Source organism: Schistocerca piceifrons, chromosome 7, assembly GCF_021461385.2.
Source record: "Schistocerca piceifrons isolate TAMUIC-IGC-003096 chromosome 7, iqSchPice1.1, whole genome shotgun sequence".
NCBI lineage: Eukaryota > Metazoa > Arthropoda > Insecta > Orthoptera > Acrididae > Schistocerca > Schistocerca piceifrons.
In genome coordinates this window covers 551969657-551986537 of record NC_060144.1, presented here as the reverse complement: position 1 = coordinate 551986537, position 16881 = coordinate 551969657, and the positions used below count along the sequence as shown (strand labels likewise).

Genomic DNA, 16881 nt, shown 5'->3' with positions numbered 1-16881 from the left:
ACAGAATCTTTGCGGTGAATGATTTGAGTGATAGGAACGTAAGGGATATATATTCACATTCCTAGAGTGAGAGATTTCGCGTTTAGGAATTTGGGGTTAGGACTAGAGGAAAGTGGAAGTAGCCAGGGGAGAAGGTCAAGCGATGGGCGCGGTATCCTCGTGTTCTGTAGGACCGGGAGTTACGTGTGTGTTTTGTTATGGTGCTGGTAATCAGGTCTGCACTAGGGCGGTTCTGTGGTTTTTTGGTGATCGTGGGAAGCGGTGGCATCTTGTATGTCCTCGCAGAAGGCTTGAGTAGGTTTGGTCACATATTAACGTAATGTGGCTTCAGGTATTGCGATGGTAAGTCGACCAGTTGTTATTTTGGCTTGAGCAACGTAGGCAAAAGAAGTGACTAAGGATGGAGCAGATACTGTTAGAAAGGCAGGGTGGACAAAGGGTGGTGGGCCAGAGGAAGCGCTTCAAGTCCGGTGTGATGTGATAACAGAAGATGAGGATGGTGCTGGTGGTGGCGGCGGCGGCGGCAGCGAAAGCGACGTAGAAGGCGGACAGACGACTGCTTCGTTGGCGGCTGCGACGATGGGAAGACAGTTGAACAAGATGGCGAAGACGACAGGAAAAGAATGACACCCAAAGAGGTGATGTTCAAATAGAAAAGAAAGTCCTGGCGGCAGAATAAAAATAAGTAAACAAACAGACGCGGGCGCAAACTATAGGGGAATGACCTCTACCAGTGTAGGCACAGGAGAGTGGCAACAAACGACAAGTAGAGAAATATACTTCTATTCGGTTGATGAATTACTCACAGCACTGCATTTTAGGGGCCATATTACTAGACGTTTTTCATTCGAATGATCGTTCTTGTCATTGAATATTGACCATTCGTCCTGGGGCAGCCTGTATGCAGTACGATAGATCATATAGGCGATGAAAATCTAGATGATACCGCACAACCACATTATCTCTACAACCTCAAAATGAACACAATATTGCATTACTCCTCACCACCCAAGAGATTACGTATATATTACTAATTATGAATAGATTGTCTGAGAGAATTGTGTTGTATCATCTTTTATGGGGAAGGTGCTATCTAATATATCCTGTACGATAAATATGAACATAAAGGACTGGACAGCTTGAAGCATCAATAAGACGATGTAATAGAAAAATTATTGCGTAAAACAAAGATTTAATATTCAACGCGTGCGGTGAATTCAGACCAAGAAATCACTGCTTTTAAGCCCCTCTCTTCTATCCATCTCTCAGCACCAGTTGCACCCAACGTCCTCAGTTATGTCTGGATATGTTCTAATCTACCTCTCTTCCCCCTGCAGGTTTTACGCTATACGATACCGTCTTGAAACATGGAAATTATTCCGTTACTCTTTTCCCTTCTTCTAGTGTCTTCCAGATAGTGCTTTCCGCTCAGATTCTATGAAAAACCACATCATTTCTTATCATCCTACGTAATTTCCAGCTTACTTCTCTAACACCACATCTCAGTTGTACCATACAAGTCTCACAAGCAACCGCCAACTGCTATAACGGTCAGCGGCCTGTTTCATAACTGGAAATAAGAACTTCAATGGCAAATAACGACCATTAAGGCAAGTCTCGAATTTACTTAGCTAATGTAAACTTAAACTAGACAGAGCTTTAAACGGGACTAGTCACTGTAAGCCATTAATGAAATAGACAGCTAGTAGGTCATAATAGTCACTTACAATAACGACGTAAAGGCCGTTTATGTTAAGGGGGTAAAGAATCAGTAACTTAAGTCTATTTACACTATTTAAGGGGAAAAGTTCACAATTTTAATTTTTGGAGATACCAACTAAAATAGTATCATAACACTGGTTAACTCAAGCACATATCAAATTTCAGTTACGCATTCCTTACTCACAGTAAGAGCCAATTGCAAGTATTACATTTGTGAAAAGTAAGTGACCCATTACCGTAAGTACCAGCAGGATGGGCTACTACTAACGACGGCGTCGGCAAGGTTTCGGTACACAACTGCTCCAACACATGATCAAGAAATTCTAGGCGTTCCTTACAGTCCAATAGCTTTGAAACGAAAGGGACACAGTAGTACGAATGCCGGCCGCGGTGGCAGAGCGGTTCTAGGCACTTCAGTCCGGAACCACGTGACTGCTACGCTCGCAGGTTCGAATCCTGCCTCGGGCATGGATGTGTGTGATGTCCTTGGGTTAGTTAGGTTTAAGTAGTTCTACGTTCTAGGGGACCGATGACCTCAGATGTTAAGTCCCATAGTGCTCAGAGCCATTTGAACAGTAGTACGAACTAGTTAGGTGGAGAAAAACAATGCAAGTAAGTAATTGCGTAGGTAGCAAACACATTTAATAATGAAACTTCCCGGCAGATTAAAACTGTGTGCCCGACCGAGACTCGAACTCGGGACCTTTGCCTTTCGCGGGCAAGTGCTCTACCAACTGAGCTACCGAAGCACGACTCACGTCCGGTACTCACAGCTTTACTTCTGCCAGTACCTCTTCTCCTACCTTCCAAACTTCACAGAAGCTCTCCTGCGAACCTTGCAGAACTAGCACTCCTGAAAGAAAGGATATTGCGGAGACATGGCTTAGCCACAGCCTGGGGGATGTTTCCAGAATGAGATTTTCACTCTGCAGCGGAGTGTGCGCTGATATGAAACTTCCTGGCAGATTAAAACTGTGTGCCCGACCGAGACTCGAACTCGGGACCTTTGCCTTTCACGGGCAAGTGCTCTACCAACTGAGCTACCGAAGCACGACTCACGCCCGGTACTCACAGCTTTACTTCTGCCAGTACCTCGTCTCCTACCTTCCAAACTTTACAGAAGCTCTCCTGCGAACCTTGCAGAACTAGCACTCCTGAAAGAAAGGATATTGCGGAGACATGGCTTAGCCACAGCCTGGGGGATGTTTCCAGAATGAGATTTTCACTCTGCAGCGGAGTGTGCGCTGATATGAAACTTCCTGGCAGATTAAAACTGTGTGCCCGACCGAGACTCGAACTCGGGACCTTTGCCTTTCGCGGGCAAGTGCTCTACCAACTGAGCTACCGAAGCACGACTCACGTCCGGTACTCACAGCTTTACTTCTGCCAGTACCTCGTCTCCTACCTTCCAAACTTTACAGAAGCTCTCCTGCGAACCTTGCAGAACTAGCACTCCTGAAAGAAAGGATATTGCGGAGACATGGCTTAGCCACAGCCTGGGGGATGTTTGGTAGAGCACTTGCCCGCGAAAGGCAAAGGTCCCGAGTTCGAGTCTCGGTCGGGCACACAGTTTTAATCTGCCAGGAAGTTTCATATCAGCGCACACTCCGCTGCAGAGTGAAAATCTCATTCTGGAAACATTTAATAATAGTAACAGAATGGCGCCAACATATGAAACACAGCCCCTGAGGTGCTAACAATTTATTCACGTAAATCAGTTAATATTTTACCTTAAAATTTGCTTAAGAGCACCAGACAGGCAATTATAACGTTGCGGTTGATAATGGAAGCAAGACTAAAGAAAAATCAAGAACAGTTAATACCTTATGTCGACCTGGAAAAGGAGTTCGACAATAAACAATGGTGCAAGATGTTCGAAATTCTGAGAAAAAAAGGGGTAAGCTGGTGCGGGAGACGGGTATTATACAATATGTACAAGAGCAAAGAGGGAATAATAAGAGTGGACGAACGGGAACAAAGTGCTCGGATTAAAACGGATGTAGTCTTTTGCCTGTGCTGCTAAATCTGTACATCGAAGAAGTAATGATGGAAATAAAAGAAGGTGGTACGATACCAACGATATGATTCTCTGATGGCATTGCTATCCTGAATGAAAGTGAAGAAGAATTACATGATCTGCTGAATGGAATCAACAGTCTAATGAATACAGAATGTGGACTGAGAGTAAATCGAAGAAAGACGAAGGTAATGAGAAATAGTTGAAATGATAACATAGAGTAACTTAATATCAGGATTGTTGGTGACTAAGTAGATGAAGTTGAGAAAGTCTTCTACTTAGGCAGCAAAATAGTCAATGAGAACCGAAGCAAGGAGGATACCAAAAGCAGACTAGCACTGGCAAAAAGGACATTCCTGGACAAGAGAAGTCTATTAGTATCAAATATAGTCCTTAATTTGAGGATGAAATTCCTAAGAATGCCCGTTTGGAGCACAGCATCGTATGGTAGTGAAACACCGACTATGGGAAAACCGGGACCGAAGATAATCGAAGCATTTGAGGTCTGGTGCTACAGATGAATCTTGAAAATTAGGTGGACTGATAAGGTAAGGAATGATGAGGATCTGTGTAGAATCGCAGTGGAAAGGAATATGTGGAAAACCCTGATAAGGAGAAGGGACAGGATGATAGGACATCTGATAACACATGAGGCAATTACTTCCATGGTACTAGAGGGAACTGTAGAGGGTAAAAACTGTGCAGGTAAACAGATATTGAAATAAATCTTGCGAATAATTGAGTAAATAGGTCGTAAGTGCTACTCTGAGATGTATTGTAAAGTATAGGAATTCGTGGCGGATCACATCAAACCAGTCTGATGAATGATTAAAAAAAGGATCCCTCTAAACATAACAGATTAAATAATAGTGGATTTTACGAAAACATTCACCTTCGAGAAAGCGGCAGCCGCAACAGGTAAGCAGCCACAAACATACAATCTGCTAGACAATCCGTTTAAGATCTCCACAGAAAATGTACAGCCAGTAATCTGACTACAAATAGTAATGACAGTCAACGTTTTGACGGTTCAGAAATTTAATGCAGTCGCTATCTGAAACTTATGAGAAGTATTACGTACATGAAACAAGCAACGCGAAAGTATTGGAAACTGACTATACCAAATGCTATAATCACCACTCACACGTATGCACACAGTATAAACGCTAGCTAAAATTAACCTCATATTATAATAACAAAACAATCCAATAAATCTTGAAACGCCACTAAGGGCTACTCACCTTTTGTTTTCAATGTACACAATTCTGACGCTGAATCATTAGCAACCGACTAAATTCACAGGCCTGTCATTCACCAAAAGGTGCAGTCGTGAACAAAGCCGCCTCATTTGTTTACCATAGTTGGTCGGCCAGAACAGAAAAACTTAAATTTCCTTTTTCGCCAACTGTAATGACATCTCCCGCCGCGGATATTCCAGCTTGGGGCTATATCGGTACTAACCCACAAAGACATCGATACAGCTGACGCATGGCACAGTATTTCATAAGGTTTCCTTTGTAGTTTGCAACACTGTACTCTTGGACATCAAAGTAGCAATTTAGCGCTGCATTTAAGCTGACTCGGTTGGAGGACGTGCGTTTGTTTCGATCCACACCGAGGTGACAAAAGTCATAGGATAGCGATTTGCACACAGACAGATAGCGTTCCTATCGTGTACACAAGGTATAAAAAGGACAGTGCATCGACGGAGATATCATTTGTTCAAAATGGTTCAAATGGCTCTGAGCACTATGGGACTGAACTGCTGTGGTCATAAGTCCCCTAGAACTTAGAACTACTTAAACCTAACTAACCTAAGGACATCACACACATCCATGCCCGAGGCAGGATTCGAACCCGCGACCGCAGTGGTCGTACGGTTCCAGACTGTAGCGCCTTTAACCGCTCGGCCACTCCGGCCGGCCTATCATTTGTACTCCGGTGATTCAGGTGAAACGGTTTCGGATGTGATTATGGTCGCAAGAAGGAATTAACAGGCTTTGAATGCAGAATCGTATTTGGAGTTTGACGCATGAGACATTCCATTTACGAATCGTTAGGGAATTCACTATTCCGAGATCCATAGTGTCAAGAGAGTGCCGAGAATACCACACCACAGTCATTACCTTTCACCATATACAACGCAGTGGTCGACGGCCTTCACTTAAAGGGGGTAGGACGTCAAACGGGCCGTCTTGGAGCAGGAGAGATACCACAGGACATTTTATTTTCCACTGTCTATACTTTCACGAATAAATTCATAAAACTTTGTCAGCAAGACCAGGAAGGATTTAGGATTCACAATCATAGCAGTGGAAGCTCAAAAAAAAAAAAAAAAATTTTTTACATGTGAAAGTTCATAATTTTTTCACTTGTATTGGCTGCGTTTGTTGCTATATGTACACGTTTCTTCATAAGTAACACAGATTCTTCGATGAATTTTGCACAGCATACAAACCATACTTACAGCTGTATGAAACTGTAGAAATTACTTAATTTTTGAAAAAAATAAATGTGCTGTTACATTTTAAACTTCATATTAAGAAAAAACTAAAATTTTATAGTTAATTATCTCAATTTTAAGACAGTTCTTAATAGTTTTGGAAAATTCTAGAATTTCATACACCTGTAAGTATGGTTTGTATGCTGTGCAAAATTCATCGAAAAATCTCCCTTGCTTATGAAGGAAAGTGTACCTATAGCAACAAATGCAGCCAATGGTAAGTGAACAAAAGGTGAAATACAAATGTAAAACAATAAATTATTTTCTTACAGTTTTGAACTTCCACCACTATAAGTGTAAATCCTGAATCCTTTCTGGTCATTCTGACAAAGTTTTATGAATTTATTTTTAAAAGTATAGACAGTGGAAATTAAAAATTCCTGTGGTGTCTCTCCTGCTCCAAGTCGTCCCGTTTGACGACCCCTTAACGACAAAGAGCAGCAGCGTTTGTGTCGAGTTGTCGAAGCTAACAAACAAACAATACGGATTTAAATAACCGTAGAAATCAATGTGAGACGTACGACGAACGTATCCGTTAGGACATTGATGAGAAATTTGCCCTCAATGGGCTGTGGTAGCAAACGACTGACGCGAGTGCCTTTGCTATTAGCACGACATCGCCCTTTCTGAGCTTGTGACGGTATCAGTTGGACGGTCGACTACTGGAAAACTGTGTCCTGGTCAGAGAAGTTCCAGTTTCAGCTGATAAGAACTGACGGTAGAGCCTGAGTGTGGCGCAGACTCCACGAGGGAAAGGACCAAGTTGTCAACAAGGCACTGTTGAAATTGGTGGTGGCTCCATAGTGGTTTAGTCTGTCTTGACATGTAATGGACTTGGTTCTCTGGTCCGACTGAACCGACCACTGACTGGAAATGATTATGTTTATCTACTTGGGGACCATTTGCAGCATTCGTGGACTTCATGGTCCCAAAAAGCGATTTAATTTTTACGGATGGCAATGTGCCACGTCATCGGGGCACAATGTTCGCTATTGCTTTGAAGAACAATGAAGACAATTAGAGCTACGATCTGGCCACGCCGATAGCCCCACTTAAATCCCATCGTAAATTTATGGGACATAATCGGGACGTCAGTTTGTGCACAAAATCCAGCAAAGGCAACACTTTCACAATCAGAGGCAGCATGGCTGAATATTTTTGTAGAGGACCTTCCAACAACTTGTTGAGTCCATGCCACATCGATTTGCAGCACTACGTCATGCAAAATGAGGTCCAACACGACATTAGAAGGTATCCCATGACTCTTGTCACCTCAGTGGATACATATCATGGCCGGTTTGCACTCTTGGTTTAGAGGCACTGTAACTAATTTATCTCAAAAAAGAGGAGGAGAAGGAGGTAGCCTAGGAACAGAGAATGACATAATAATGGGAGAACTGGTGGGTTAAAGGCGAATGGTTGTGTAATGCGTTTGGTCCAGCCATTATATGTAGGCTGCAGGGGTCTGTGGCATCGCGGGGACAGTACGGTAGTACGAACAGTACGACACTAGAGAGGCGGAGGGTTCTCTTTGGTGCTGGTCCTCTTCAGCATTAGTCGCTTGGATTAGTGCCAGGGTCGCCATTATATTCCTATTTTCCCTCAGTCGGTTAAGCGTGCTTTTGTGTTTAAACTACGTCTGTAGAGGCTGAGGTACTGCATATGTTCACCAAGTTTGTATTTGTCAACTAATTTTTGGTTGACATGTCCTAAAACCACTAGGGATTCTGCTTAATTATTTTGTTGTTCAATAATTCCGCGTAATGTAAACGACTTGCTGCAGACAGCTACCGTTATATTGGAAGTCATTCACTGCATTAAATGTTAACCTGAGAAAGTCACTGCTAGAAATGACTTTCGTCTCATGTATTTGTACATGAGTTCCTAACCTCTTGACTGTCTCTAGCACTGAGTATTCAGTATTTCTGTCTGCTAAGATTAACTTAATATTAGGTTCGTTAGCACTAAGCATGTTTCTAACGCCGAATGGCAATGGCCAATCAGACTTCTCGCCGTCGGGTTCTGAATCTGAGTTAGCTACAGCCGCGTGGAGGTGCAGACATAATTTCTGGATTTTCACTTGGTGCTATGTACATACGCCTGCTGTCGATTTCTAGAGTGCAGACATTTCTCTTATGATGTTTAGATGGGCATATTGGAGCCACATTGCTCAGGAGTACTGGTGAGACGATTGCTTACTCACTGTGCACTGGCGTATTTTAGGTACGTGGCATTTTAATTTAATTCTCAGGATGTGTATCGTAAGTGTTTTCCATGTAACTGATGTCATCCTTTCGATTTGTGTCTTTATTAGAATACGTGAGGACCAATATTTACTTTCATTGGGTCATCTGAGCATATCAGTCGCTCACTACATTACCATCTCATTCACTAAAAGATATTATGGGGATTGTTATGAATATGGGGGCATTTTTTGGTATTTTGTAAACTGTGGTTCTATACAGCCACGAGATCCATTAGGTGAGATTCATATGGATTATTCATGAGATTTTGTATCTATATCCTGGATAATAATGAAGTTAAAAATCAACTTATAAAATAAATAAAATAAAATAAATAAAATAAAATATTAATTATTTTATCTGTATGATTGTCTCTCCTATGAGTCGTCAGGTTTTAATTATTCGGTATCAGACGCTTGACAATGGCTTTTTCGTAAAGGTAATGTTACTCGTAGTTGACCGTGAAATAAAACTGAAATAATCGGACTTCGTAATTAAATCGTTTCCAAAGACTGCTGCGGTAGGTGCGGACTCATAAACTAAATCTCAATATTACAATAATTTGCCAGCCATGCCAACACATCGTACAGAGGTGATTGTCTACTAAACAAAAAAATTACACAGTTAGTTAAATCAGATATATTCAATGAATAAGCCTACAGTTCATAATCCTACTTACTTTTATAAATATAAATTCTTTACAGAATCGAGTGCCTAGTATGGTTGCAACTCGCAGTAATTTTTTATAACATGAAATATGGTGGTGTGCCAGACAATAAACTAAAATACGTGCTTCTCGCACCACTTCTACCAGAGCTCTCCTTTCTTAATCAAACATACGAGTAACGTAATTGTGCTTTTGTTTTATCAGCGACACAGCGCTGCAGTTGTGTGCCATAGGCTTTATTTATTTGTCACTGATTATTTATTTAATTAATATCTCGCGTTTCCGAGGAAACTCACGCTCGGCATGCAAATGTGCCTTTATATTGCCCCCTGAATTGCGAGCCGAAAGGACACACCTGCAGGCGAGCAATTCACCTAAAGGCACAAGAAAATCTAAGTTATCTACAACTATTTACATGACCTACATTATACACATTATACACATTATATACAACTTTGAATGACGCGGGTGCGCCGTAAAAGTTCTTATGTTGGCAGATAGAGTGCGCGCATGCGCAGAAGCGTCTGTGTGACTGCCGTTATGTCGTACAGTTAGATCACGTGGCACAGTATTGCAGTTCATATTGTTCGTGTGCGCGCGTTTCTCAGTCGTTGCACAAAGAAAATATTCAACCAAGATTACATATGAAGACTACATTCTATGACAGGTAACTTAGTTTTAAATTTACAATATTCGTTATAACACAATGCAACTTAGATTGTTGAATGTTCTTAGTTACATAGTATTGTTTTGAAATACTTCAAAGAAAAATGTCCGTATTTTTCAGGTGCGTTGACCTATACACATCGTGTCGTTATTACAGTTCATATACATCTGCTGGACAATAATTTTTTTTTTTTTACAGGTTAGTGTCGTCGTGGTAAAGTTTTTTTGATCACAGTAACATCGTTGTATAACAACGTGATTAATACATAAGCGTGTCCATTTCCCATTTCCATTATAGTTGTTGTGATGCAGTTCGTTGTAAGTAAAAGCATTGCTTATTACAGATCAGACGTGACCCGTCGAGTAATTGGTCCACGTGCAGTTCGTTTTTTACATTCCGTGGAAGCTTGGTTGCAGAACCTCGGACGGCACATAGCTGGCGTCGATCCTTGGACAGTCCAGGTAAGAGTGTCCGTCACATTTCGAGAACATTTCATTCCCTGAAGTTCCAACCAAAATTCTTCCACCCGTCGTGTTGTTTTCTGGTCAGGCACTTTGTGTCCATTTAATCCAGTTAACATCTTGAAGTTAGGTACTGTAGTAATGTCACTAGACGATGCACGAATTATGGACTTCACATTTTCAGTTTTTTTTTTTTGCTGAATATAGCTCACCTAAATGTTCGTAGTTATTAATCGAGGAAATCGTTCATCGCGTTTACATAGGTACGATGCATAATGAATGGCATTAACCGTTTCCTTCACATAGGTTTCTGCGTAGTTGCAGAGTTAGTAATGTTCGTTAATGTCCGTGAACAGAGGTTCACTATGCAATGTCTTTTTGGCACTCGTTTTGTTCAAATTTTTACATGATACATCAGTTAAAAAAAAAAAGTAATTATACATACACACGTCACATATTTTCTTAGTATAAACATAATACAGTTGCACATAAACATGTTTACATCATCTTTACATCGCTATAGGTTATTACATTGTGTCACATTTGATTACATGAATTGCAGATATTTACATCCTCTTTAGCGGTTTTGCTGGGATATTATCGATGTTTTTTGTGATGTCATCTGAAATTAAGATAGGTTAGACACAACATTCATTACATCAGTAGGCAAGACCAGGCGTTTTCACTACTCAATAAATATTCAAAATAGTAAGAGAGAGAAAATGTTCGATTCCTCGCGTTTTGTGCGTGTGTGTTGAGTGTCTGTGTGGCCTTGACTATTGATAGATGTTTTTTGTGTTGAGAGATGTGCGTCTAATCTATTTCTCAAAGTAAAAGATCGCTTCACAGATGACGTCTGTCAGTTCGTCAGGTGTCATACCAAGTCAGTGGTACCTACAATAACAAATGTTCCGTGAAAAATTAACATGTCATTCACTGCTACGTAATCATAAATTTTACTTTAATATTCAGTCTTCTCGGTGGAGCCGCGGGGTTGAAAGAAAAGTTCTTCTGTCTTCAACTGCGACTCTGGAACGCTGAAATGAAAATTTCTATACTACTTATTATCTGTGTTGTAGCAACAGAGTTTTTCGAGTTGCTTAGCAATATTTTGATGGGTATGTCTTTGACATTATTCAGCATGAAATGCTCTAAGATCTCGGTGTGCGTATAGCCCAATAATTTTGTTAGTTCTACGATGTTGTAACAGATACGCACCAGGGTGCGGTATGTTAACAATTATATAAGGTCCTTCATATAGCAGACGCCACTTAGCGTTGCGTCGTTTGAGTGCAACAGATTTATGATGAGTACGAAGTAGTACAAGCATTCCTACCTCGAATTTTTGTTTTCTTTTTATTATGTTTCTGTGATGTTTGTTTCGTATCTGTGCGTGATGTGTCAGCGTAGTCAATAATTCTTTTATTTTCTGTTCAGGTGTGATTTCCTTGTCTGACAACTTAGGTAATGGTTCTATCCACTGATCGTTCTGTTTGCAATTGAACATGATCTCGTTAGGTGTGTAATTTGTATCGTAAATATTTAAGTTATTGTGTACGTCTTCGAAAAGACTTAGGTAGGACACCCAATTAGTATGTTTTGATGAAATATAGGTCCTCATGAAACGATTTAATTCTCGGAAAAGTCTCTCAGTCGCGTTACATTGTGGACTAAACCTCGAAATAAATATACTTTTAATGTTATTGTCCTTCAAGAAATTTCTCCATTTGTACCCAGAATAGTATGCTGCATTATCTGATAGAATTGCTTTAGGTTTTCCCACGTGCGTCAGGTAATCACTTGAGAATCTTCGTATTATAGCACTTGCAGTGGCGGATTTTAAAGCATAAAGTTTAACATGTTTAGAAAATATATCGTAAAAAGCTAAGATATATTTGACGCCTCCAGAGCTTGCTGGATGCGGTCCACTGATGTCAGTACACAGAATTTCCAGGGGTTTACTAGGTAAAATAGAATGTAGATCTGTTTTTGTGGACAAATTCTGAGGTTTTGATTTTTGACATATGACACATGTTTTCAGTTCCCTGTAAATTTTTATTCTCATATTGCTAAAATAACAGTATGTACTGAGCTTCGCTAAACACTTTTTTGTCCCATAATGACCCCAAACTAAGTGTGTGTGCCAAATTAAATTACGTTCAGACTCTTTGGGAATGCATACACACCAGTTAGTAGCATTTGGATGTCGGCGGTAAAATAGCACATCATTGTGTAACTTGTAATACTTAGTCAAAGGATGATTGTGTTTTTCTACCAGTAACGTTATTATTTTATACCAGTGAGGATCAGATTTTTGTAATTCAGCCATGTTTCTGCACATATCCATATAATATTGGTGATACTGCTTGTCTTGCATTAAGAGAATCCTGTAGTCATTTATATTTTCTAAGTCACTTTTGGTATCATTCATACCTTGTGGAAGTCTAGACAAAGTGTCTGCAATGGTGTTGTCCTTACCTCTTATGTACTTAATTTCAAAAGAGTAGTTCTGAAGTGTAACTGACCATCGTGATAGTCTAGGATGTACAAGTTTACAAGTTAACAAAAATGTCAGGGCCTGGTGATCGGTGTAAATTACTGTATGTTTTCCAAATAAATAATAATTGAATTTCTTGAATGCCCATACTATGGAAAGTGTTTCTAACTCAGTAATGGAGTATGTACGCTCACATTCAGTTAGAGTGCGACTCGCAAACCCAATAATTCTTATCTGTTCCTCCTCTTTATTCTTTACAACTTGAAATAAGCAACAGCCCAAGCCAGTACGTGAAGCGTCACAAGTCATACAAAAATCTAAATTGAAATCTGGATGGCTCAATATGTTAGCATTCACTAAAGCATGTTTAATTGTATTAAAGTCATTCTGGCACTGTTCCGACCAGATCCAAACTTGATTCTTTCTGAGTAGATTTAGCAGATGTTTACTGTTCAAAAGTGGTTGTGGCAAAAAACGTCTGAAAAATGAACATAGCCCAAGGAATGATTTTAACTGCTTTTTAGTTCGAGGGCTAGGAAGGTTTCTGATAGCATCTAATTTACTGGGATCCGGACGTATGCCCTGTGAATTAATGATATGTCCTAAATACTTTATCTCACTGCAACCAAACTTTGATTTTCTAAGATTGGCTGTGACTCCAGCTTGTGCAAATTTTTCTAAAATTCCTTGAAGTGTGTCAACGTGTTCATTCCAGGATTGTGTAGCTATCAGTATATCATCTACATAGTGTGTGACTGTCTCAACTAAATCGTCGCCAAGCACGGTATCCAGGGCTGTAATGAATACCCCAGAGCTGACATTCAGTCCGAAGGGTAGAACACAAAACTGATAGGTTCGCCCCCCGAACATAAATGCAGTATATTTCCGAGAATCAGGAGTGATACCCACCTGCCAAAACGAATTAGCGAGATCTATTGTGGAAAAATATTTTGCATCTAGAAATTTCTGTAATCGCTCTTCTAAATTTTCAGGTTTTGTGTGAACCGGTAAAATTATTTCATTAATAGCTCGTGCGTCTAACACTAACCTAATGCTTCCATTTGATTTTTTGACAACAAGTAGAGGACTACAGTAAGGTGAGGTGGATGGTTCAATGACCTTCCAGTCTAACATTTGTTTTAATTCTTGCCACACAGCAGGTCGTTGAGATAACGGTACGTTATATGTCTTATGGTAGAAGATCTTGTGAGGCTTAACTTCAATCTTGTACACATACGTGTTGATAACACCTAATCGTTTGGTAAAAACTTGTAAATATTTGGATAACACTTCCTGTAGTTTTATACGTTCATGTACACTGAGAGCTGTAGCTTCACTTATCTTATGATCAAGCAATGTTTTCAAGTCCATTAGCTCTGCGTCAGATGAGTGTGTTTGCATGTCTTGAATGTCTTTGTCAAGTACTAACTGAACCTTGTACCCTGTACAGTGTTTGTCATGCTTTAGAGTTCTCCTGTCCAAATCAATAATAATTACCCTGCTTTTATCATTTAAAATACATTTACCTTTGGAGAAGTCTATAATGCAGTCCTTCTCGCTCATAATATCTATTCCTAATATGCAATTAGTCACAAGGTTTTGTACAACCAGGAATGGCCATTGTACGGTTCCATTACCTATTTTAACGTTTACAAAAACTTGCTTCGTAACCCTACATGACTTATTACCTAGTGCAGTAGTTATTTTACAGTTTTGGGCAGGAAACTCAGGCACAGGTTCCAATTCACACATCTTTTTATAAAAATTAAAAGATAAAACGCTCACAGCTGCACCTGTATCTAGGATAATAGTAGTTGGAATCCCACCTACTACACCAGTAGTGGATGCTAAAACAATTTCATTTGTGTTTAAACGACATTGTGTACTGTCTTGTAAAAGTTCATCTGATATATTGTTATTGTGGTTGTATCTTATAAATAAAACAGGTAGTTTTTGTTTAGAATTACTCGGCATATCATTATTCTGTTGTTCAAGTGTGGTGTCAAATAACTGATTAACATTGAAGCCGCCCCCCAAGGATTCTTCAGCCACGACCTGGGGCAAAGTAGTGACTGTTTCTAGTTTGTTGGATTAGCATTTGTACTAGGTACTGACACAGATTGAGGTTGTGCTTCAGGTGTCATTTCTATTATATTCACATTCGGATATTGCCTATTATAATCTCCAAACTTTTGCGGTTGTTGTTGCTGTTGCGCATTATAACTTACCTGTCGGTCGTAAGGTATGCTCCAATTTTGACCTGGTGGCTGTTGTGGTAAAGCAGAGTTTGAATGAAAGTACTGATCGTTACGAGTCCAACCTTGATGCTGTCTTGGCTCGTAGTTATTATTATTTCTATTTCTGTTTGTGTTTTTGTTATTACCTTTGTATCCGTTGTTACCGTTGTAGTTATTACCGCGGTGCCTTTTGTATGGATTGCCGCATGAAATGTTATTACTGTTGTAACTATTGTTTGTATTGGAATACGCGTGTTGATTTTGATTTCCGTACTGAGACGGCATGTGAGTTTGCTGTTTTTGTCGTACCGCGTATCCAACTGTGGGCGCGCCAGAATTGTGTTGGCAAGCCTGCATGTTTTGCATACCACTAGTGTAAACATTGTGGCTGCTGTTTTGCCGCGCGAAGCGCTGATCTTCAAGTAACATGTCAACCGAATCTAAAGCTGTTAAAAAATAATCTGAATCGTCATCCGGGATATGTAGGAGTTTTTCTTTAATGTTGAAAGGCAATTTGGCCTTCAACGCACGGAGTATATCTCGCGTTGCGACTGGTTCATCTAAAAAGTGTCCCATGTTCAAGTATTTTTCAAAATATCTGCGTAAGTTACCATTTTTACTGTTAAAAGTTTCAGGTTCTAAAATTTGTCTTCTGAGTCGCTCCTGAACGGATTGCGACCAGAATTTGTTCAGAAAAGCACGCTCAAACTCACTGTACGTGGTACATACGTCAGCTTGACTGTATACCCAGACAGCTGCATCGCCTTGGATGTAACCGACAATATATGAAATCTTTTTCCGGTCACTCCAAGTGCGTGGAAATGCGTTACTAAAAGATTTGAGAAAAATCACCGGATGAATGGTTCGTTTTTCTGGGATAAAAATCTGAAATTGCCTGTGTTTCATTAAGCTTTCGTCTTCCTTTGCATCATGATATGGATTTGTCCCACTGTAATTACTGCTATGTCCAGCTGGCGAGTAATTACGATAATGTTGCTGTGGTTTACCATGATAATAGCTTGTGTTTGTGTTTCCACATCGTGGTATGTGTTGTAGTCGTGGTGTGTTTTGTTCTTGTGTATTTGTCGTGTGCGGTATGTGTGTGTCATACTCGAATGTATATTGGTTCCTGAACTGTGCATTTTGACTGATATTTTCGTTACATTCAGACTGTGGTCGATCGGTGAATTGTCTCATGGGTGCAGTGACGGATTGTATTGCGTCACTGATTAGCTGTTTGTTATTAGTAATGTATTGCGCTACGGAGTCGTGCACAATTGTTGGTAAATTTTCACGTAAGCATCTATCAAAATGTTTGTCTTTGTTCACTACCCAATCATGAAATTCTTTATTCATATTTTGAAAATGAGCTGTGGCATCAGATTGTAAGATGTCAGTCAGGTGTTGTTCAACATTGTCAAATTTATTCTGTACGTCAGTAATTCGTTTTTCAAGGTTGTCATGTACTGAAGAATATGTTTGAATTTGTTCAGTAAGAACTTCACACGTGACATTAAGGTTTTTTACTTGTGTCTGTAAAAGTGCTACGTCAGTTGTAGTCTTTTCTTGTCTCGTAATAAGCTGGGAAAATTTAGCACTCAGTTCAGTCATCTGTTTGGTCAGTGTGGCGTCTATAAGTTCCACACGCTTACATAAAGTGTCATTACCTGTCTTGAGTGCTATGAGATCAGATTTGATTTCGTCATTTTGTGTCTTTAACTGTTCATTTTGCGTCTGTAAGGTTGCCATGTTTTCGGCGTTTTGTTTCATTAGCATTTGTAACATGTCGGCAATGTTCACCGTTTGCAAGGTCTCTGCCCCCGCCGCGTCATTAGACGTGACGTCATGCATTAACATGGGCTCTGAT

The 16881-nt window shown here is 40.1% G+C and overlaps 1 non-coding gene across 1 annotated transcript; it reads right to left on the bottom strand.

Moving 5' to 3' along the window:
• Window positions 1-2698: 2698 nt before the first annotated feature.
• Window positions 2699-2773, bottom strand: Trnas-uga. Its single transcript has one exon. It is a non-coding gene; the product is annotated as a tRNA-Ser (tRNA).
• Window positions 2774-16881: the final 14108 nt, after the last annotated feature.